The 22,642-nt window shown below is 43.2% G+C and overlaps 1 pseudogene; it reads right to left on the bottom strand.

Moving 5' to 3' along the window:
• Window positions 1-908: 908 nt before the first annotated feature.
• LOC143888630 (callose synthase 5-like) lies at window positions 909-22,529 on the bottom strand (annotated as a pseudogene).
• Window positions 22,530-22,642: the final 113 nt, after the last annotated feature.

Genomic DNA, 22,642 nt, shown 5'->3' with positions numbered 1-22,642 from the left:
TTCGCCACGGCTCGCCTCCGCAAAGACCGGGAGCTCACTCCTAGTCCGGAACTAGCCCGGATAGCAGAAACCAAAGCCGCTTGGAAACCCAGTTCGCTAAAACTTGGGTACTTATATCTGGAAACCCAGTTCGCTAAAACTTGGGTACTTATTATTTATTTGGAAACCCGGTTCGCTAAAACTTGGGTACTTATTATTTATTTGGAAACCCGGTTCACTAAAACTTGGGTACTCGCCACTTGGTTCGCCACGGCTCACCTCCGCAAAGACCGGGAGCTCACTCTTGGTCCGGAACCAGCCCGGATAGCAGAAACTAAAGCCGCTTGGAAACCCAGTTCGCTAAAACTTGGGTACTTATATCTGGAAACCCAGTTCGCTAAAACTCGGGTACTTATTCTTCATTTGGAAACCCAGTTCACTAAAACTTGGGTACTCCCCGCTTGGTTCGCCACAGCTCGCCTCCGCAAAGACCAGGAGCTCACTCCTGGTCCGGAACTAGCCCGGATAGCAGAAACCAAAGCCGCTTGGAAACCCAGTTCTCTAAAACTTGGGTACTTATATCTGGAAACCCAGTTCGCTAAAACTCGGGTACTTATTATTCATTTGGAAACCCAGTTCACTAAAACTTGGGTACTTGTCGCTTTGAAACCCAGTTCATTAAAACTCGGTAACTCGCACGACAGTTTCTCAAAGGTCCGCCCACAGCGTAGAATTCAACAACATTAGTCAGAGGCAAACAAGTGGAGAATAGGTAAAATAACAATATGTGATTTTCATTTCATAAAAGAGTAAGGCCTCGGAGAGCCATTACACAAAATGAGAGCCTCAAAAAGCTGCTACAAAAGTTGGGTCTCTAAGGACCATTACAAAAATAATCAGATGAGATGGCTCAGAAAAAAGAGGGAAGCTCAAGAGGCCCCGTGGCTGCCGCCCCGAGATAACTCAGCCTCCGGTACCACTGCGGCAAAGGTGGTTACCGGTTCGTCGTTGTCAAGCGCCGGTGGCTCAGGGAGATTCAGGCCGGTCAAGGTCACTGTCGGATTGGACGCTTTGACCTGCTCGAGACAGTCAAAGAATCCGATCTTGTAGGCCTCACTGGACAAACTGAAAAGTTCGTCCTCCTTCTGTATGGCCTCTGCGACGGCCTCCTTGACGGCCGCTATCTGTCTCTCCTTGGCTCTCTCCCTCTGGGCGTTGAGGGCTTCGACCGCTTTTTGCTTCTGAAGGGCCAGCTCCTCCCTAAGCAGCTTCTTTTCCGCCTCCACCCGTCCGATATTCGTTTGAAGCTCCTCTGTCAGCTTCCCATTCTCTGCTTCTGACTTCGTGATTGCCTCGAAGAACGTTTTACTCTTCCCCTGAAGATCATTGAAGTACACTCCAATCTGCAGAGACAAACAAGCAAGTGTTAACACAGGAAAGTAAAGCAAAAGACGGACAGAAAATGAGCATACTCATGGGCCATCTTACCTGATAAAGTGAAGAGAATACGGCCTCTTCGGCCGTAGCTGGCGGTTCGTGGAGATCTTACTGTTTATCTTTGCTCAGGATACACTTGCTCAGGATCTCAGCAGCTACTCGACTCTCGCCAAGGCCAGTATCATTTTTCTGAACGGCCCAATTGGGCCGAAAAACATTATCTCCCGCCCTCGTTGGGGGAGGACGGGCTCCAGCTCCTACGGGTGGGCCACCAGACTTTGAAGAACCGGCTCCTTGACCAAAGGCGCCAACCAGTTTCACCGAAGTTCTGCCTTTGGGAGGCGGGGGAGGCGCAGTGTCTTGGGTAGGAGCCGGACTCGCCATCTCAGCTGCCTTTCTTTTCTGGCTCTGCTGGGCCACTTGCTGAGCCCCATGCTGAGCCCTTGGAAAAGCCCCTTGCCTTATTCTCTCGACTGTTGATTGTTGCTTCATTTCTGCAAGTAAATATAAACAAAACAGTCAGAAGCAAAAAAGAAACCCAGAAGGGAGTCTAAAGCAAGTCTAGCCACATACGTGCCGGAGTCGCGGTACTGAGACCAAGCCCGACCAAAACCTCTTCCCCATGAAAGTCCGCACAATGAATGAGGCCCCCTCGTTCCACCTCCCCACGCATTAGGGTGAATGTCCTCATATCTTCGTCCTCTAGAAGCGGCTTGCGACTTAGTGCCACTGTATCAGGGACATCCCATATTAGAGGAACCGGCCAGGGCTCGCTGGACTCCCTGTCCTCAACATAGAAGAACCTATTCTTCTACAAGTGTATGGAAGAAGGAATGCGAGTGATTATTTTCAACTCTGGGCGCTGGCTAATGTAAATCCAGCACCCCTCCTTGTGCCTCTTTAAGTGGGCACAAGCGTGGAATAACGGCACAGATAAGTTCCTCTCTAGCTGGCCCTGGACAAGATAGACGAAGCCCGTCAGCAACCTCCACGAGTTCGGGGCAACCTGAGCTGGGGCCAGTCCGTAATATCAAAGCACCGCGGTGAAGAACGGGTGCAAAGGGAACCTGAGTCCAGCCCTCAACGACTCATCGTAGATGCAGACGTCGGAGCTTTCATTGCAGGCCCTATCTCCTTCTGTCGCCTCCCTCAGCCCAAACCTGGGGGGAACGCAGTATCTGTCTCTAATGTCCCTCATCATGGACTCATCAAGATAGTTCTCCTCGACAAGAGCCCGTATGTTGTATTTCGGGTTGGCTTCCATCCGGGCCCTAGCTATGATCTCAACGGCCTGGCCAGGAAGAAACGTTGTGGACGCCTCCGCGGCATCACTATCAACACTCCCTCCTGCTTGGAGATAACTATCTGTTGGGAGTGAAGTTGTGTTGAGATCAAGAATTACCTCCTCCTTATTCACCTCACTATCGCTATCTACGATTTCTACTCTAACATTGGGACTTGCCACTACCGGACTAGACTCTGAGCTACTGAAAGAAGACTCTGAACCGGACTCCGAACAAGAGCTAATATGGGACATGAAGCAGAAAAAAGAAAGGCTGAGAAGAATACTGGGAAGAGTAGAGAGCTCCTAATCCGCGCACGATCCCAACCACGCACTACGCAAGCCGAACTGGCAGAGCAAAAAGGAGAGGAGGAGAAGTAAAAAGTGAAAAATGAAAGGTAAAAACCTCTTTTTATAAGCTTTGCCCAAGGCATTGTGCATTTAATGAAGGGCACATACTTCGAGGGTGCTTGAATCGTGCCATGTGCCCCTTATTAATGACGGATACACACTTCGAGGCGAAGGCATGAGTAAATAACACGCGTATCTCCAAGAAGCTAAGGGTCTCCGGGCAGAGGATAGTGGTCACGTCCACGACAAAAGTCAGTCTGGCCCATGCCGGACTGGATACGACGCGTCTTGCAAAACGACAAAAGTCAGTCCGGCCCAAGCCGGACTGGATATGACGCATCTTGCTAAACGACAAAAGTCAGTCCGGCCCAAGCCAGACTGGATATGACGCATCCGCAAAACGACAAAAGTAAGTCCGGCCCAAGCCGGACTGGATATGACGCGCTTGCTAAACGACAAAAGTCAGTCCGGCCCATGCCGGACTGGATATGACGCGTCCGCAAAATGACAAAAGTCAGTCTGGCCCAAGCCGGACTGGATATGACGCGTCTTGCTAAAAGACAAAAGTCAGTTCGGCCCAAGCCGAACAGGATATGACGCGTTCGCTAAACGACAAAAGTCAATCCGGCCCAAGACGGACTGGATATGACGCGTCTTGCTAAACGACAAAAGTCAGTCCGGCCCAAGCCGGACTGGATATGACGCGTCCGCAAAACGACAAAAGTCAGTACGACTTGGGCCGGACTGGATATGACGCGTCTTGCTAAACGACAAAAGTCAGTCCGGCCCAAGCCGGACTGGATATGACGCGTTCGCTAGACGACAAAAGTCAGTCCGGCTATGACGCGTCTTGCTAAACGACAAAAGTCATTCCGGCCCAAGCCGGACTGGATATGACGCGTTCGCTAAACGACAAAAGTCAGTCCGGCCCAAGCCGGACTGGATATGGCGCGTTCGTTAAACGACTAGCAAATTTCGGACTCAATTCCGGACTCATTTCCGGACTGGATATGGCGCGTCGTTAGAAGCCAGTCCGGCCCAAGCCGAACTCATTTTTCAGGCCGGACTGGCAAATTTCTGTACTCATTTCCACTACATTTCCGGACTCATTTCCGGACTGGATATGGCGCGTCGTTAGAAGCTAGTCCGGCCCAAGCCGGACTCATTTTTCAGGCCGGACTAGCAAATTCTGGACTCATTTCCGGACTCATTCTCAGCAAATTTTCGGACTCATTTCCAGCTCATTTCCGGATTCATTTCCGGACTGATTTTCCGGACTGATTCCGGCCCGGACTGACCAATTCCCGGACTGACTTCGCCTGTTCAGGAATGTAACTCGCCACACTTCCCCAAATCACTACAATGACTTGGAGAACTGGGGGCAACTGATGGGGTGTAAAAACAGCAGCCTGTAGCAGGCCGACACCTGTCCTGGAGTAGGTGAACTCAAGCCTATCGCAGGCCGACACCTGTCATGGAGTAGGTGAACTCAAACCTATCACAGGCCGACACCTGTCTTGGAGTAGGTGAACTCAAGCCTATCGCAGGCCGACACCTGTCCTGGAGTAGGTGAACTCAAACCTATCATAGGCTGACACCTGTCCTGGAGTAGGTGAACTCAAGCCTATCGCAGGCCGACACCTGTCCTGGAGTAGGTGAACTCAAACCTATAGCAGGCCTGCACCTGTCCTGGCGTAGGTCATCCCACGTCATCGAGTTTCCCTCTATAAAAGGGGGTTCAAAGCTCAAACCAATGGGTAATACAAAACTTCCTCTCCACCCAAAAACTCTTAAACTAGCTCTGCACTCTTGCTCATAAATTGACTTGAGTGTCGAAGGGCCTGTCCGGAGTAACACCCGGGTTGGTCTTCTGACCTCATTTGCTTCTGTGCAGAACTTAGCCACTTCATTCCACTTCACTCCGGTCCCCCAGGACTCAGTTCCTCTGGTCATCCAGCTCAGCTCTTACGTCACTGCCATACCTATTACCGATTTTCAGCCTAACAATACCTATTCAAGATGGTTAAATCTCCTAAAACAACTTTGCTATTCAATTCGTATTGTGGAAGAGAAACTAATATTTAGGAAACAATCAACCATTCCTCTTAGGTTCCCAAATCATAAAGGATCCTTCTACTAAAATGAAGGGAACAAGAATAAAGGAAATATCTTATCTAAAGAAACAAATAAAGGAAATCCTTAATTGCGTAGCCGAAGGATACGTAACATTCCCTTTCTCAAACAGTCCATGTCCTCAAGGACTAAAATCCGAGTAGCGTTCAAGGAATTGTTGCCACAAGTCCCATGAAGCATCTAATGGATATGTATCAGCCCAATGTATTAATTAGGGGTGCAATTTGGATGGGTTGGGACCGGTTGAGGTCAACCTGTACCCAACCCGAGGAACCATTTACTCCATCTAAACCCGATCCGACCCAAGTTCCAACCCAATGAGGTTCAACATAACCAGACCCAAGGAACCCTTTTTCCCAACCCGTACACGACCCGACCCTACCCGAGTTCAATTCGACTCAACCCGCAGTTTTGATAAAAAAATGCCGGGTTGCACTTGGGTTGGGTTGCCCAAGCCCTCAGCCCGAACTCAACCCAGGTTGGGAAAACTCAACCTGAACCTGAACCCGAACCCGAACCCGACCCAACCTGACCCAAGTTGCACCCCTAGTATTAATAATTCTATGACAGCATGATTATGCTTTTTCAGCACCTAACGATCTAAGATGTCATATGGTGATATCTGCATAACCCCCTTGTCAGTCAATGTTGGAAGGGAAGATGATGCAATTGCCCATGTACCGATCTGTTTTCTGAGGCAACATACATGAAAAATAAGGTGAATGAGTGAATCATCGGGTAATTTCAATTTGTATGCTATCAGTCCGATGCGTGCAATGATTTAGAATGGGCCAAAGAATCTAGGTGCCAGCTTGAAGGAATGCCGAAGTGCGTTGGATGTTTGTGATCGTTGATGTGGAAGCGAACTTCAAAAGGTTTTCTTTTGGGATCTTTGAACCAGATGCATAATCATGCAGAACGCCACGAAAGAAACCAAGAACGATGAGATGGAGGAAAATCACAAACCCTAAGAACCTTGAGGGGGTTTGTACGCACCCCATTAGGGTGCTTGTAACTATAACGTAGAACGCCATGAAAGAAACCATGAACGACAAGATGGAAGACAATCACAAACCCGAACCTTGAGGGGGTTTATACGCACACCATTAGGGTGCTTGTAACTATACACATATCAGATCTTGGTCAGATAAAGATGGATGGTTGAGATTGAAGGATGGATGAATTGCTGCTAGAGGGAGAAGAAGAAGAGGGAGGGGAGATGACTAGGGAACTTTATATGTCTTCTATATATGTAGATAATAACACTTGAGCTCACTTATATAGAAAGGAAACCAATAATCCTAATCTAACTCGGATTAGAATTATTTGTAAGTCCTAAATTACCCCCAAAATCTCTACACTCTCTCAAGGGCAAACAAACAGCCGTCTCTATTTTTACTTTATTATAGTCGTGTCATCATCAATCTAAATTACCAAAATACCATCTAGGCTTAAGGATAATCACCAACATGCCTAACCTTAAAGGCAGTCAAACCAATGACATAAAACCAACCCTCTAGCAATCCTAACCATCCATGTTTAACCTCAAAGACTGAAACCTAACAGGTGAGACCACAAGGACCAATCATCTCCTCAATGAGAGCAACATACGTAATCTCCATTTGACGAGCACAGCAACATCACAATCCCATTTAACCTACCCTAGAATCACACGATGAACTACTCTAATCCTAAAGAGTCCACATCCACCTTATAATGCACTTGTTCATTTATCGAGTAAATCAATACTCTACAAAACTAACTTTCAGAATAAATATATCTAATTATATAAATAGATTTAGAAAATAATTTGCAAAATGACCGATAAAAATGTTGCGGCCGCTAAAGAGAAACAGGTGCACATCATAGCCTAGCAATAGTGTAAATATCAGGGGGATCTTCCACAACCACATATGTTATTGTGTATTGGTCCAACTGCTTTCCCAGTAATGCGCCAGTAGATCGAATCGATCACAACCGCAGGTTAGCATGCTAAAGTAGCGAGCATCAAACCTCAACTTCCTAGCAAAGCAAATGGTACCTAAGAACACAATGGTTGCCTACAGAGCTGGCTCCTCACACTCGGTGACATGTAAAAGGGATTAATCCTACGCCCATAGTAGTGGTCTTTAGCACGTGTCGCACATAGTACACATGCTATGGTGTAAATCTAGAAAGCACACAACTATCCAAAACTAGATATATCGTGATGTTGTTACACCATGCAGAATGAGTCCTCAACAACTATTAGGATCATCCTACTCATCTCAGGGATACTAGATCCTTGCTTTGAAACAGGTCAATCATCTTGATCCCCTATGGAATCAGGGCACCTCTTTGAACATCCCAGATGTCAAGGCAATCGGCCTCATCCCGTACATCCCAGATGTCAGGGCTGGTCTATGTCATGTGAGTAGCAGACCGTACCTATTGATGATCATTTATCAATCTCATCGATTAATTAAATCCATCTAATTACTTAACATTCCATTATATTGTAATAATAAGCAAAAATAAGCTTCCACATATTAAGCAAAAATAATCATGAATATTAGCATGCTTGAGATAGCTAGCATTCACCATCTGCAAGTAAAATTAACTGAAAGGACATACTAATTTCTAAAAGTTTGGCTGTAAGGCTAAAGTCGAAGGTAGACCCAATCACCAACTTTGAATTCCCGCTGGCTCTGTGCTTGGTCGCTTGCATCTTCATACGGTCTTGGACGCCTTATAGGTTCTCTTTGAGCAAATGAAGCAAATTGCTTCGAGCTTGTAATATTCAATGTCCACATGATGCACTAAAGAGCTTCCATCACTGAGAGAGTGAGAGAGAGAGAGAGAGAGAGAGAGAGAGAGAGAGAGAGAACTGGAAATGGCTGGCCATAAACAGCCTCATATGGTATTATTAGGGGTGCAAGGTTGGCCCTATGCGCCCTGAGCCTTAATAGGGTCTGGGCTGGATTTTCCAACCCTAAGGGTGGTCTTGAGTTCATTTTTTAGGCCCTGACTCAGGGTCAGGTCGGGCTCAGGGTTGATACCTCGGGCCAGCCCGACACGGACCAACCCGACCATGTTCACACTTTACACAATAGCTTTAAGATATCAAATGAAAAGTCTTGCTAGACTGGGAAACAGTAACATCTAGCTATAAACAAATACTAGCATTATTGGAGATGTGCCTAGTAAACTACAGAGCTCTCCTCTCATAACTAGTACCAAAGATTCCAACTTTGATGTGGTTAGTTGATGTACCTAGTAAACTACAGAGCTCTCCTCTCATAACTAGTGCCAAAGATTCCAACTTTGATGTGGTTAGTTTCCATGTTCATCTCCAACATCTCACCGGGAAGATGAAGCATTTCAGTTGTTCTAATCGCGTTACCAAAGAGGACATATGGGCTTCAAGGATCTTGAAAATGCAACGAAGATAATTTGCCATTAGCATTGCCATGTTTCAGCATTGAACTGTATTATTTGATTTAGGAACACTTAGAATTGTTGAACTCTTATAGAAAAGGAACAAAAATATAGAGCCTTGTCTTATCCCTTACCTTAGTTTGGAAATTTTGCTCAATAAAAATTTGGTGGAGTGAACTTAGGGAGATTATGAGTGCGGTTGAACTCTTATAGAAAAGGTACAAAAATCTAGAGCCTTGACTTATCCCTTGCCTTAGTTTGGAAATTTTGCTCAATATAAATTTGGTGGAGTACATCTAGCCCTCCCCAGACCCCACATTGGTGGGAGCCTCGTGCACTGGGCCACCCTTTTTTATAAATTTGGTGGAGTGAGATTAAGAGAGATTATGAGTGTGGCACTGTGGTATTTGTGTTAATTTGGCTGTGATTGCTGAGGCATGTTGATTGTTATAAGAGATTAGAAGCTTTCACTAGGGTCAATCAGGATCGGCCCAGCCCAATCAGGTGGGCAAGGGCTGAGTTGAGTTCTGTAGGGCAGGCTTGGGTTGAGATTTCTTAGGCCCTGGCTCAAGGTCCGGGCGGGCCAGGGCTAAGATAATGGGATCCATGTTTGGGCTAATGTTTTGAAAAGCCCGGCCCGGCTCGACCCTATTGAAGCCCTGGGTGTCATTTTTGGTGGCTTCAAGATAATTAGAGTTATACTACCATTCAACCCATGGTAGCCAACGGACCCACAGATAATTAGAGTTATACCACCAAGCGATGTTAGACATCGATGCAGGGAAATGGATGGACGCTATGAAATTCGAAATGGACTCTATGTATTCCAACAAGGTCTGGACTCTAATTGATCCACCTGAGGGTATTAAACCCATTGGATGCAAATGTATCTTCAAGAGGAAGAAGGGCCTTGATGGAAAGGGGGAGACCTATAAGGCTAGGCTAGTGGCGAAGGGTTACAGTCAAAAGGCTGGTATTGACTATGAGGAAACATTCTCACCAGTAGCCATGCTAAAGTCCATTAGGATTTTACTAGCCATCTCTGCACACTATGATTACGAAATTTGGCAGATGAACATCAAAACCACCTTCTTAAATGGAAACATTCAAAAAGATATATATATATATATATATATATATATAGTCCAACCGGAGGGTTTTGAGGCTGCTGGAAAAGGTAGTAAAAGAGTATGCTAGTTGCAAAGGTCCATTTATGGATTGAAGCAAGCTTCCCGTAGTTGGAACCTTCGTTTTGATCAAGCAGTCAAAGAGTTTGGCTTTTGTCAAAATGTGGATGAGGCTTGCGTTTACAAGAAAGTCAGTGGGAGCGCGGTAACATTCTTGGTTCTTTATGTAGATGACATCCTACTCATTGGGAATGATGTAGGAATGTTATCAAGTACAAAGTTATGATTTTCAAGCACGTTTGCTATGAAAGATCTGAGAGAAGCTTCATACATTCTAGGACTTAAATTGTTATAGGGACCGTAAGAATAGGAAGTATGGGCTATCACAAGAAACTTACATAGATAAGATATTGGCGAGGTACAACATGGCAGATTCTAAGAAGGGGTTAGTTCCTTTCAGGCATGAAATCAACCTATCTAAGAAGATGTCTCCCAAGACACCTGAGGATAAGCGGGTTATGAACAACATTTCCTACGCTTCGGCTGTGGAAAGTCTTATGTATGCTATATTATGTACAAGACCAGATATATGTCACTCTGTAAGTGTGGTTAGCAAATATCAGTTGGACCCAACTCTAAAGCATTGGACAGCAGTTAAACATATTTTCAAGTATCTTAGGAGAACTAAGCATTATTGTTTAGTTTACGGTATGGACGAGTTAGTCGTTTCTAGTTTTACCAAAGCAGACTTTCAGTCTGACGTTGATGACATGAAATCATCATCGGGTTTTGTGTTCATCTTAGCAAATAGGGCAGTGTCATGAAGAACTTGCAAGCAAGATACCACAGCAGATTTCACGACTGAGGCTGAGTATATCGCTGCAAGTGAAGCAGCAAAGGAGGGAGTTGTAGACACCCCATTTTGACCGAGCCCTTAACCATTAAGTTCAGTAAAAACCCTATCAAATCAATGATTTAGAGCCTCAAATTCCTCTCTAGGGTAGCTTAGGATCCTAGCTAGGTCCCTGCAAAATTTTGTCGAAATTCGTTAAGTTTTGCCTAATAAGACGAGAGTAGTTCATAGTGTAGTGTAGTATAGTGTAAATAGGGGAGTGAATTAGCCAATCATGTAGTCAACTTTTACACTATGAGAGAAAGGGGGGTGAATTTATCAAAATTAGAGAAGCAACTTCGCTTAGATCTTAAGCTACCTCCATAAGGGGGTGAATTCCTGTGGACCCCGATCCGAGAGGGGCGGGGGGACGTGCCCCCACGCGAGTCTTAGGATCATCCACGTGAAGGAGAGCTCCACCAAGGAACTCTCGAAAGAGTGCCCCTCACAGCGTGAGCGGCGATGTAAAGTGAGATACCTCTCGATTCGGGGACTAGCCCGGATTCGAGACGCACCTCGAACAAAGAAAGAGTCGCCATCCAAGGAAGTGGGCCCTGGATCCCATGCTGTGCTCTGTCGCAACAGATAACCAGAGATACAAAGGGTCCGTGCCTGATGACGAATAAGGAAGGGGTTAGGCGCCCCCAATTCGCCCAAGTGCAAGCACCTGGTCTCTTATGCCATTTATTATTAACTTTGAAGAGTTTTGGGCAAAAATCATGTGAAATGGGAACAATCATCCCCGAGATAACGTCTATCTAAGCATGCATGACCCGGGGATGGGCAAAGAAAGTGAACATCCAAATCCTAACTCATCGCATCTAATCCTAACTCATCACATCTAAGAAAGCAATAAACAATTGCATGCATAGCTACAGCTAAGCAGATAATGACAGATATAATGAGATAAGGAAAGCAAATATCTAAGTTTAGACAGATAATCAAGCTAAGACGAATGGATAAACGCTATAGCTAAGCAATCAAAGCAGTAAGGTAAACACACTAGCATGCGAGCCTATGCAAGAGATAAGACTAAGAAAATGGCAATCGATCGCACGCTAGAAGAACAAACAAACTAGAATGCATAAGAAATCTAAGATAAGCACACAGCAAGCTAAAAGGTGTAAGAAAAGAAAGAAATCGGAAAATCAACGGCACGTGAGAACCAAAAATGCCAGGGGAAAGAAGATGGAACACACGATAGGCTCAGAGGGCGATGCAAAAGGAATCGAGCCCAGCGATCCTAATCTGCTGAAGATCGGACAAGTCTCGCGATCGTCATAACCTATCGTTGGGCTCAGCGAGGGCAATCCCTGTAAAGGGGCCACACTACGTCATCGCCCGTCCCAAAACCCGATAAAACGTCAGAAAACCGATGGAAACCGAAAAATCACGATGAAAACCGAAAATGGAATGAAAAGAGGGCTCCGAGTGACCTGGCAATCACCATCCTTGCCCATTTTTGCTTTTGTTTTGAAATATTTGAAAATATTTATTAAAAAGGTTTGACTGAACTTGGGTGGACGAAAAGGTGAGAAATATTTGTAAAATGGTGATTTAAAACAAATGGTGATGTAAAAATGGTGATGTAAAAATGGTGTAAAAAAAAAGGTGAAAGGGTGAAAGGGTGAAAGGGTGACTGGACTCAGGATGCCAGCTGCACGCCTGAGCTGCCTACGTACCCCTCAGCTAGGGATCAAGCCATCCGTAGTTCGGACCAGATTTTCCTAACTACACTCTAATGACTCGAGATTTTTGAGATTTTTGATGTTTTGAAGTGTTTTTTATTTTTTCGAGACAAGGGGACAGAATCCTATCATCACAAGGGGAGGACAGACTCCTGATATCCCGCAAAGGTTGGACACAATCCTATGCTTTGCGGCGGAATGAACAGAATCACGACTCTGCAAGGGTTGGACAGCATCCTATACCTTGCAGGAGCGGACAAAATCACATGACTTGATGAGGGGATGGACAGAATCCTAACCCCAACGATGATAGGACAGACTCCTGAAAGACTGAAGGACTGACTCCTATGCTGAAGACTGACTCTGAAAGATGGAAGGACGGAATCCTAAATTTTATGAAGGGATAGGACAGAATCCTAAACTCTACAAGGGTAGGACAGACACCTAAACCCTAGGATGGTAAGACTGACTCCTAAACTCTCTAGGACTGACTCTAAAGAGGAAGAAATCCCTTAACCTGCGAAGACTCTAAGGCAGGAAGGGAAGGGGTTGGCTCAAGAAGCGTTCCGTCATAGCCTCCGCTGGGAAAGTTTTTTCGAAAATCGACGAAGATACCGAATGCTTGTAAGCACAAAGGCATCCAAAAACAAGTTAGAATTGCAGAGTGCATTAAAAGACCAAGATCAACTTGTGCGGACCGAGCAATTCCAAATTGGTTTGTAATCAAAGTATATTACAACTGAAATTTATTTGCAAACCCCAATCATAGCCCAATCTATCTGCAATTTCAGGACGTTCAAATATATATATCAAAGCCACAACTAAAGAGGACCGACGATCACAACATTACCCAATGCTCAGGGCCAAAATAGATCCTCCTATTGAAACCAAATCATGCAATAGACACCATTCGATCGAAAGAAACGAAGCAAGAATAAACATTCTAGTGCGATCAACAATAGAAATAAATGGAAATGTTACCTGTGTCTGCTCCTCAAGATAAGGTCAAACAATGGTGTCAAAGTGAAATGAAACTTGCCTGAGATGAATCGGCGGTGATTGCGAGGTTCGGACAACAGTCAGATCAGTGCCTGTGGACCCCGATCCGAGAGAGGCGGCGGGGGCGTGCCCCACGCGCGAAGTCTCTATGGATCATCCACGTGAATGGAGAGCTCTACCAAGGAACTCTCGAAAGAAGTGCCCCTCACAGCATGAGTGGCGATATAAAAGGTGAGATACCTCTCAATTCGGGGACTAGCCCAGATTCGAGGCGTACCTTAAACAAAGAAGAGTCGCCATCCAAGGAAGTGGGCCAAGGATCCCATACTATGCTCTGTTGCAACAGATAACCAGAGATTATAAAAAGAGGGTTCGTGCCTGGTTACAAACTTGGAAGGTCTAAAGAGCACCTCATCCGCCCAAGTGTAAACACCTGGTCTCTTATGCCATTTATTTAATGATTTTGAAGAGTTTTGGGCAAAAGTCATATGAAATGAGAATCAATATTTCCGAAAAGACGTCTATCTAATCATGCATGTCTCGGAGATGAATAATAAGCACACACAAAAGAAATAAAATAAGTGTCACCTAGGAGTAGCTAGATTCTGAGTGACAAGCCTAAAAAGCTAAGTTATGAGTGTCATACCTAATTGGTGCCTGAGTTCTGGTGTGCAAACGCATGCATACTAAAGCTAAATGTATAGGATCTATACATGAAAGTAAGAAAACACAGCAAAACACACAACACAATTCAATTCTATACATGATTGGACAAAATGAGTCCTAACTCTAATGCGACCTGACTCAGACCAAGATGGCCGTCCATCCCAGTTGCTCTACGTATCCCGGCCTCGGGAAGAATCGGAGTCAACGTAGTTCGATGCCTTATTCTAAACTACTATGCCTAACCATCTAGAACCACTATCCTATACTCGATCCACTAGACTCGACTGATTTTTTAAAGCTTTTTTTTTTTACGATCACTTAAGTTCAAGTGAATTGTAATTTTTAGGACTCTCTATATGCCCTAACTAATGCAAGTTGTTTAGCCTTAAGCTAATGTAGGTGGGCCCTACATTCTATGTGTAACTAGGCTGTGCAACCTAATGAAAACCATGGGTGACTATATGCTTCCTAGTCTAGCCATCGGTTCAACTAAATGTCTAACCGATCGACTCGAGGCCTCCTAACTCTAGGGACACTCACACGACAGGACACACTATATCAACAAATCAAGACCGACTCCTAACTCTAAAACACCCTAAATGTCTAGGACAGACTCCTAACTCTAGGGGAAGATCCTTTTGAAAAAGGTTTTGAAGAATTTTTGTATTTTTGGAAAGTTTGAAATGTTTATTTTTAAAGGTTTGGCTGGACTTGGGATGTAGATCCCAAGCTGCACTACGTACCCTATAGGAAGGGATCAAGCCAACGTAGTTCAGAATCAGATTTTCCTAACTACCCTCCTAATAACTCAAGATTTTTGAGATTTTTGGTTTTTTTGAAATGTTTTTGATGTTTTGTTATTTTTGACATAAGAGGACAGAATCCTATCATCATAAAGGCAGGATAGACTCCTGAATATCCCGCAAAGGTTGGACAGCATCCTATGCTTTGCGGGGAAAAAAATGACAGAATCACGACTCTGCAAGGGTTGGACAGCATCCTATACCTTGCAAGAGTGGATAAAAACAAATGATTTGATGAGGGGTTGGACGGAATCCTAACCCCTATGATGGTAGGACTGACTCCTGAAACTGAAAGACTGACCCCTAACACTAAATGACAGACTCCTATGCTAATGACTCTAAGAAGGGCTCTAATGAGACATGACTTGTCTCCTAAAACAGAAAGATAACTAGGGCCAATGAGACAAAGCCTGTCTCCAAAGGGTACGAGTTGTGAGACTTGTTAATGAGACAAAGCCTGTCCCCAAAAAGGTGTAACTCTTTTCTACACGAGAAAAAGCTTGTCTCTTACAAGGGGTAGTTTCTCTAATGAGACACAGCCTGTCTCTAAAGGATTTGAATTTCATGCTGAGACATAGCTTGTCTCCCTAAAAGGGCTCTAGATGACTCTTTCATTGCACTGGCAATGAGAAGGACTTTATGCTTTAAAGGATACAAAAGACTGGGCAAGTCTTAAAAAAAATGAGGGGAGTGCTACTTGGACTAAGCGAGTCCCCTATGGATGGGCTTGGGCTATCGCCTTCATCACCCTTTGCAATAAAAGGGCTACTAATGTCTAAAGGTCTAAGCAAATTTCTACCTATCTCTACCTAAAGAGGAGGGACGAAAAAGAAAAAGGGTACTACCATGACATAGTGAGTTCCTCTAAGGATGGGCTTGGGCTAACGCCTTCATCGCCCTACGTTAATTGACTCATAGTCATCCTATACCTTGCAAGAACTTTGACAAAACCCCACAATCCTAGAGCCTTCATCACTCGCCTGCATGCCTGCTATCTGCAATAGTGCCCATCCTGTTGGCATGAAGGCCAGAAGGCTCACGAAGATGTCACCCACTGTAAGATTAAGGAAAGTGAAGAGGATGCCGATAGTTCCCAAAGACCCAAGAAAGAGGAATAGCTTGAGAAGTCTGAACATCAGCTGAAAATCTGCACTGAACTTCTTCCCACCCATAGACACCACCTTTAAGATAAGCATGACAGCAACAATGACGCACCATGACAGACCGTAAACGATGATATTTGTTTCACCGTTGGCCATATGAAGGTGGTACACAATTCCATACTGATAGAGAAAGAAACGAAGGAAAAGAACAATCTCTCAGAAGCATCCTGAGAATCCAGTGTACTGCAAGTGCTCTTGTTCCTCTTCCCACCAAGACTCACAACTTTTGTTTGCGGGCACACCAATACGACCCCAGCTGCTTATCCACTTGGTCTAATCCTCCCAATCTTCCACTATCTTCTCCCATTCAAAGCCTGAAGGATTAAAAAGGAAGGGTGCAAACAACCAAGAAACCACCAAGAACCACATTGATAATGAAAGAAGCAATAAGCAGTTATGTCAGTTGCCGCGGCTCCATAGATCGCATACACTATTAGCAATATCATCAACTCCAGCCCTTTCACGAAATGGCTCCTTGAATATATCCTATAATTCTATGCAAACTTTTCATGCCGAACCACGAAACCTCGCCCAGTGGCTCTGTACTTGGCCCCACCATGCAAGACTGTGCAACCAAAATAATGAGTCTTTGTTCCAAGAGAAAATGTAAAAAAAAATATTGAAGTTGCATGATGATTATGTCACCCAGTGCACTTCTGAATCCTCTTTCCAGTCCAATCTCCATCACCATTGGTAAGGCCATCAATAAGCCTACCTGAACAAGGGACTGGGATGCCATAGCTGCCTGCAGAGGATCATTTCCTCTAGAGCGCACTTTTGACGATTGCAAACTCTAATCCACTCAATGACAGGTAGAGTTTCCCATACAAGTAAACATAAACTTTAATGACAACCATCATTGAGCTGATATAAAACCCGATTGTCGTAAACTAACACGACAGCATACGGAACATGTCAAACCGATGGCCTAAGCGATAGATATCTCTGCTGAGTATCTGCTCCCCGTTACCACAAGCCACTTTTGCTTCAAAAATGAGATTTGGTTAAGCCCAACATCACGTCCTTTTCCAACCTGGATGTACTCGTGGTGTGTAACATTCCCACGTCTTAGTGTGGAGTTGAAACCGGCAAAGATGTCCTGGCTTAGATTGATTCCACGAGAAGCCTTGCTGATACCTCCTCTAGTAATGTGAAAGATCCTATCAAAGACATCTGGATGACCGTAGTGGAATCTGACCTTGAGTGGGTTAGCGAGAACCCTTTGACCAATAGTGACAAAACTGGTTTCTTGGTTTGACATAAACCAGGCTAAAGATGAAACACCTCCCGTAAAAATATGCTCACGAACACCCAAAATTGTAGCTGGGCACACTCCATGATCTTCATTGAATTCTTCCAAAAGATTACGCATTTTAAAAGCTTCTTCCAGATGTAAGACCCGATCCCGCGAGAGGGGTGGGGCGCGTGCCGCCACGCTCTCTCTTGGTCTCTCGTACCCACGCGATTGGCGTGTGCATTTTTATTATTGATTTTAACTCATCTTTTATGTGAACTTGGGATCACTAAGGCAATCCGAATTCCACACAAAAGAGACTGACAGAGTCGCCACCTAGATGTGGGATCTAGGACCCATGATTAACCAGAAATCTAGACTCGCTACCTGGTTACAAGAATGGAAGGTATGGGGATTTATCCACCACATGCATCATTCCTGCCCGATAATCGGTCTTCGATTTCAAAAGCTAACTCTTTTAAATTTATTTTAAATGGCTCATTCAACTCTCTATTAATGTGCTAACTACGGGACATGCATCCTATGATCTAATTTCAATGTGAATCCTAAATGTGTATCTTGATTTCTTAATTTGTCTGGTTTCAATCTAAGTGAAAGTTCTCCTAAAATTCTAATTTCATGAAAAATCCTAAGTGATTTGATTAAGCATTTACAAGAAAATTAATATACAAAACACCACAATTTGTTGTGGTGCCGACTCGCGGTTGGTATGCCATCAGACATCCAAGCTGCCTACGTACCCAAGCCTCACTGGGATCAGAGTCGACGTAGTTCGGTGCACCTAAGCTAAGCTACTTATGCCTAACTCAACTAAGACACCGACCTAGACGGGATTGACTGTTTCAACAGTTTTAAGAGAAGTTCTTTAATTCAAGTTGAGGATTTTATTATCCTAGGATTTCATCTAAGATGCTATATGATTCTTATCTAAATGCAAGTTGTTCCTTAGACTAATGCAGGTTAGCCTACATCCTAGTTTACTAGGCTTGTCCTAGGGAAAGATTTGGTGACTAGTGTAACTAGACCTATGGCACGGTTGCTATACATAGCAAACGTCCGTGATGAGGCTGGACTCCTAACTCTAGGACTTCCTAAAACCTAAGACTTCTTAAAACCTAGGACACGACCTGACACCAGTGTTCCTAAATTGGGTTCTAATGGTTCTTACGACGGAAATCATAATCCAATGGTTCCGAGAGACACGAGATGAATCGATTTCAGTTCTTGAAGTTAATGAATTTCAGATTTTAAGAATTTTCAGTTTATGGACAATTAAGGAATACCAATGGTTCTAGGGTTCACCAATTTCGGCCCAGAATAGCATCCAAGGAAGGGAATCGTGCGCTCTTTCCTTGTGCAATTTAATACTTAGGTTATAGTACCTTATTGCCTGGCATATCTCAGGATTTCCGTGGACAGTAACCTCGGAGCCAACAACGTACTATAGCTTAAATATTCAAATTGTCAAAAATCGAGTGCAATAGGGATATGATTATGGATGCGCTGGCCATTTTTCCAGGGAAATCTAAAGATCCTAAGATTTCTGTTTCAATGGATTAAGGAGTTAATATGTGACAGAGTTTTAAGGTTCTTTAGAGATTTTCAGATGATTTTCAATTAATTTCGGATTTTCAATGAATTTTATCAATTTTAAACATATGAGTGATTTTACAAGTGAAACTGTTGCAAACGAATTCGAAATGAGTTGAAACTTTTACAGCAGCAAGATATGATGAGATGTAGCTTACTGGAAGATTTTTACAGATTTTTATATTAAGCTCATATTTAATTTTGATTTAACAATTAATTGATCAGATTACAAAAATAACACAGAAACAACTAGAAATAGGAATCTAAATTCAATGAAATTTCTACAGTAACAAGATATAAGTAAACATAGCTTGTTGTGAGATTTTCATGAATTTTGGAAACCATTTACTATCAGTTTCGGATTTTTTAATGTTCAGATGAGATTATGAATTAACAATACATCCCATATGAAACAAAATCTAAATCACTTAAAAATTTTACAGCAACTAGAAATATGGAATATAAGACTACTGTAAAAATGTTGGGAATTTTATCTGCGATCTGATGTCTGTAAAAATTCTCCCAAAATCTGATAATTTTCAAAGAAAGTATAAAATAATATACCAAACCAATTCCAAAAATTCTCAAACATTCATGGTAGAATGTATCAGCATTATATTATTTTTCTACGAAATTTCATTAATTTTGGAATTCGTTTAGTATATATTTTATTTTTCTTCGTCGAAAAGATATTTTTGAAGAGTTTTCTATTTTTAAAACACGATTTTCGAGGAAATTACGATTCTGGAAACCGTCCTCCAACCTTGTTCTGATGTGATGAACACAACAAAAATTTTAAATTCTAAAAAATAAATCATCCTGAGATGGCTATTTTTTCGAATTTCGTAATTACTCAGCCAATATTTTAAATAAAATACCACTCTTCACTCAAATTCTAGAAAACCGTTGATCAAATGTCCGATCCGATCCGATGATTATCTTACTCTATTTAGATAGATCGTTGAATTAAATTTTGGGATGAAACAGAATTGAAACACCCATGTAGATCATGATTTCGAGCATACGCATTTAATATTCAATTAAAATCATTTAAATGCTAAAAACCATGCAAAATACATAAAAAATACCGAATAATTCGGGAAAAATTCGAGAACAGTGCGCCTACCTGTGATGGAGTTCCTCGCCGAATCCGAGAGCGGAAAAATCTGAAAATCCCACGACGCTGCGATCCGCTTCTGCTTTCTTTCTCTTTCTCTTTCTTTTTTTATTTAAAAAAAACTACTGTGAGGATGGAAAGGGAGATAGGGAGAGGGAATGTGGGAGTAAGAGGGTGGTAGAGAGAGGCCGAGAGAGAGAGACCAATAGAGAGTGAGAGAGAGAGAGAGTAACAGAGGGTAGGAAGAGAGGTGGAAACAGAGGGTGGCGAGGGGTCGAGGGAGAGAAACGAGTGGGAGAGTGAGGTAGAGGTGAGAGAGAGAGAGAGAGAGAGAGAGAGAGAGAGAGACCAATAGAGAGTGAGAGAGAGAGAGAGAGAGAGAGACAGAGAGAAAGTAACAGAGGGTAGGAAGAGAGGTGGAAACAGAGGGTGGCGAGGGGTCGAGGGAGAGAACCGAGTGGGAGAGTGAGGTAGAGGTGAGAGAGAGAGAGAGAGCCCAATAGAGAGTGAGAGAGAGAGATAGAGAGAGAGAGAGAGAGAGAGAGAGAGAGAGACCAAACGATAAAAACAGAGCAGGCAATGCTCTGTTTTTTCACGTTTTTTCTCTTATATATATATATTTTTTAAATGTATCGTGAAGGTGAAGGAGATGAGAGGGTAAGTATGAGATGGACCGAGAAAGCAGAGAAACTGAGAGAGGGAGATCGAGGGTGGAGAGACCGTGAGTGAGAGAGGGTGGAGAAACCGTGAAACAGAGGGAGCCCGAGGAGAGTGGGAATCCGCTGGGTTCTGTTCTTGAGCGTCCGAGATAGAGTGTAGTGAGCCGGCTGTTTGGAGAGATCGATCGTTGATCTCTAGAGAGGGATTTTGCTCTGTCCCCCGGAGAAACTAGCTACTGCCCTCTTTTTTCGAATCCAACAGTTTGCTTTCTTTTTTTTCTTTTCTCCTCTCGGCTATGGAGGGTGGGAGAGATATAGTCTGCTGAACATGGATTGTCCTCTCCTTTTCCAGCCATACCTTTCTTTTTAACAAGCAAGAGCATGTTCCAGTCTTGCCAAAAACCAAATAGAGCTGCCCCAAAACTCCATACGTTAGACCCATATCAGCCGAATGATGAGAGAATCCAAAACCGTTCTGAGAGAGTGAGAGTAGCAGGTTTCCTCTTAAGTTCTTGCCTTCTAGAATCATACCTAACCATAATAAGGTATTTCTTTTAATGAAAATAGGGAAAACCTGTACACTTGGCAACCTTGCACAATCGGCAATCTCGCACACTTGGACGAATATAAGTAGAAACAATTAGTGGGGCACCCCTGAATGACCGAATCCCATTGATATAAATTAAAATATTTTAAGCAACTAGTGAGACTACTCATCTGCCAAAACCCAGAGATATGATCCGATCATGAGATTTTAATGGGCCCACTCATATTAATAATCACAGCCCATTTCTCAGTTCACATCCACCGCCCTTTCTTAATTGAAGAAATATACAACCCACTTCCAATTGATACCAAAGACCTTCCTACTTAAAATATCTTATTTTTAACAACTAATGATGCTTTCCACTTCAGCCCATGAAAAATACACAATTTTCTCAATTTGGAATCTCATACCTGGCAATTCGGTCATTGCATGGCAATTTGCATGGCTACCTTTCCCATTTTATAATTATATCCATTTATATTTTACCTTCCAAGTCAACTCCCCTAAAGCAATTTAGTAATGATTTCACCACTTCCAAAGTTATGAACGGTTTGTGTTTTTTCCAGATCAAGAATATCATATACATATAATGTCTAAGTATATATAGCACTTTATCCACTACAGTCCAAACGAGTGATGTAAGCCTTCATTCTTGATAATTGCTACTTCTAAATTGGTTTCTAAATCATGACCAAAGTATATAAATAGCATGAGAAGGCCCACCATACAAGGCACATATTATGGCATCTGAATTAGTTTTCATAAAATGATCTAAACCGTTCACGTAATTAGCCACAATGACAATTGATTGTCCCTCTAGTTTATTTCCATAAGTCGATCCAACCGTCCAAATAATAGCCACAATGTAAATCGGTTGTGTGACCAAAATATAATTTCCACTGATTGATCCAAACCATCAAATTTGTAGGCTTCAATATGAATTTTGATCTTACCAATGGTCGCACTTCTTGAATCAAATTAGAGGGCTGATCTTAACCATTCAAACGACGGTCAACAAATGTGAATTAATTCCCCCTTTGCTTGAATTCTTGCGAATAACCTTTCTCAACATTTAGCGGGAACATGCAAAACACGACGGAAACGACCAAAAATATTTAGAAATGTAACAGGCAGACGCGGGAAGGAAAGACATTGGAAAACCAATAGAAAAACACTAATTTCTTTATCGATTAAGGCAGAGCAAAATGGGGGTGTCTACACCAGATAGTTGTCCTGGTTCATGTCAATGGTCTGAAGAGCTTCCCCTCGAGAAAAAATTATTGCATGATTCTGATTTTCAGGATTTCCTTCTCCTACCTTTGCTCAGAATCCAAAGTAAGCCAAGCAGACCCTAAACTCATTCTAAAGGATATATTTTTAAATGGAATAAAGTGAATCCAAGGCATTATGAGTACCCAAGACATTGAACAAGCAGTATAGTGAGTGTTCTGTGATGTACAAACCCCCAAAATCTATGTAATTTATATATACTTACTTAAAAAAAAATGACCAGAACAGGCAGCAAGATGGCATCAAA

This window comes from Tasmannia lanceolata, unplaced genomic scaffold (genome assembly GCF_043159265.1).
Source record: "Tasmannia lanceolata isolate RefF3 unplaced genomic scaffold, GAP_Taslan_0.1 ptg000012l, whole genome shotgun sequence".
Classification (NCBI taxonomy): domain Eukaryota; kingdom Viridiplantae; phylum Streptophyta; class Magnoliopsida; order Canellales; family Winteraceae; genus Tasmannia; species Tasmannia lanceolata.
The sequence above is the reverse complement of the archived record's forward strand: the minus strand, read 5'-3'. Positions and strand labels throughout refer to the sequence as shown.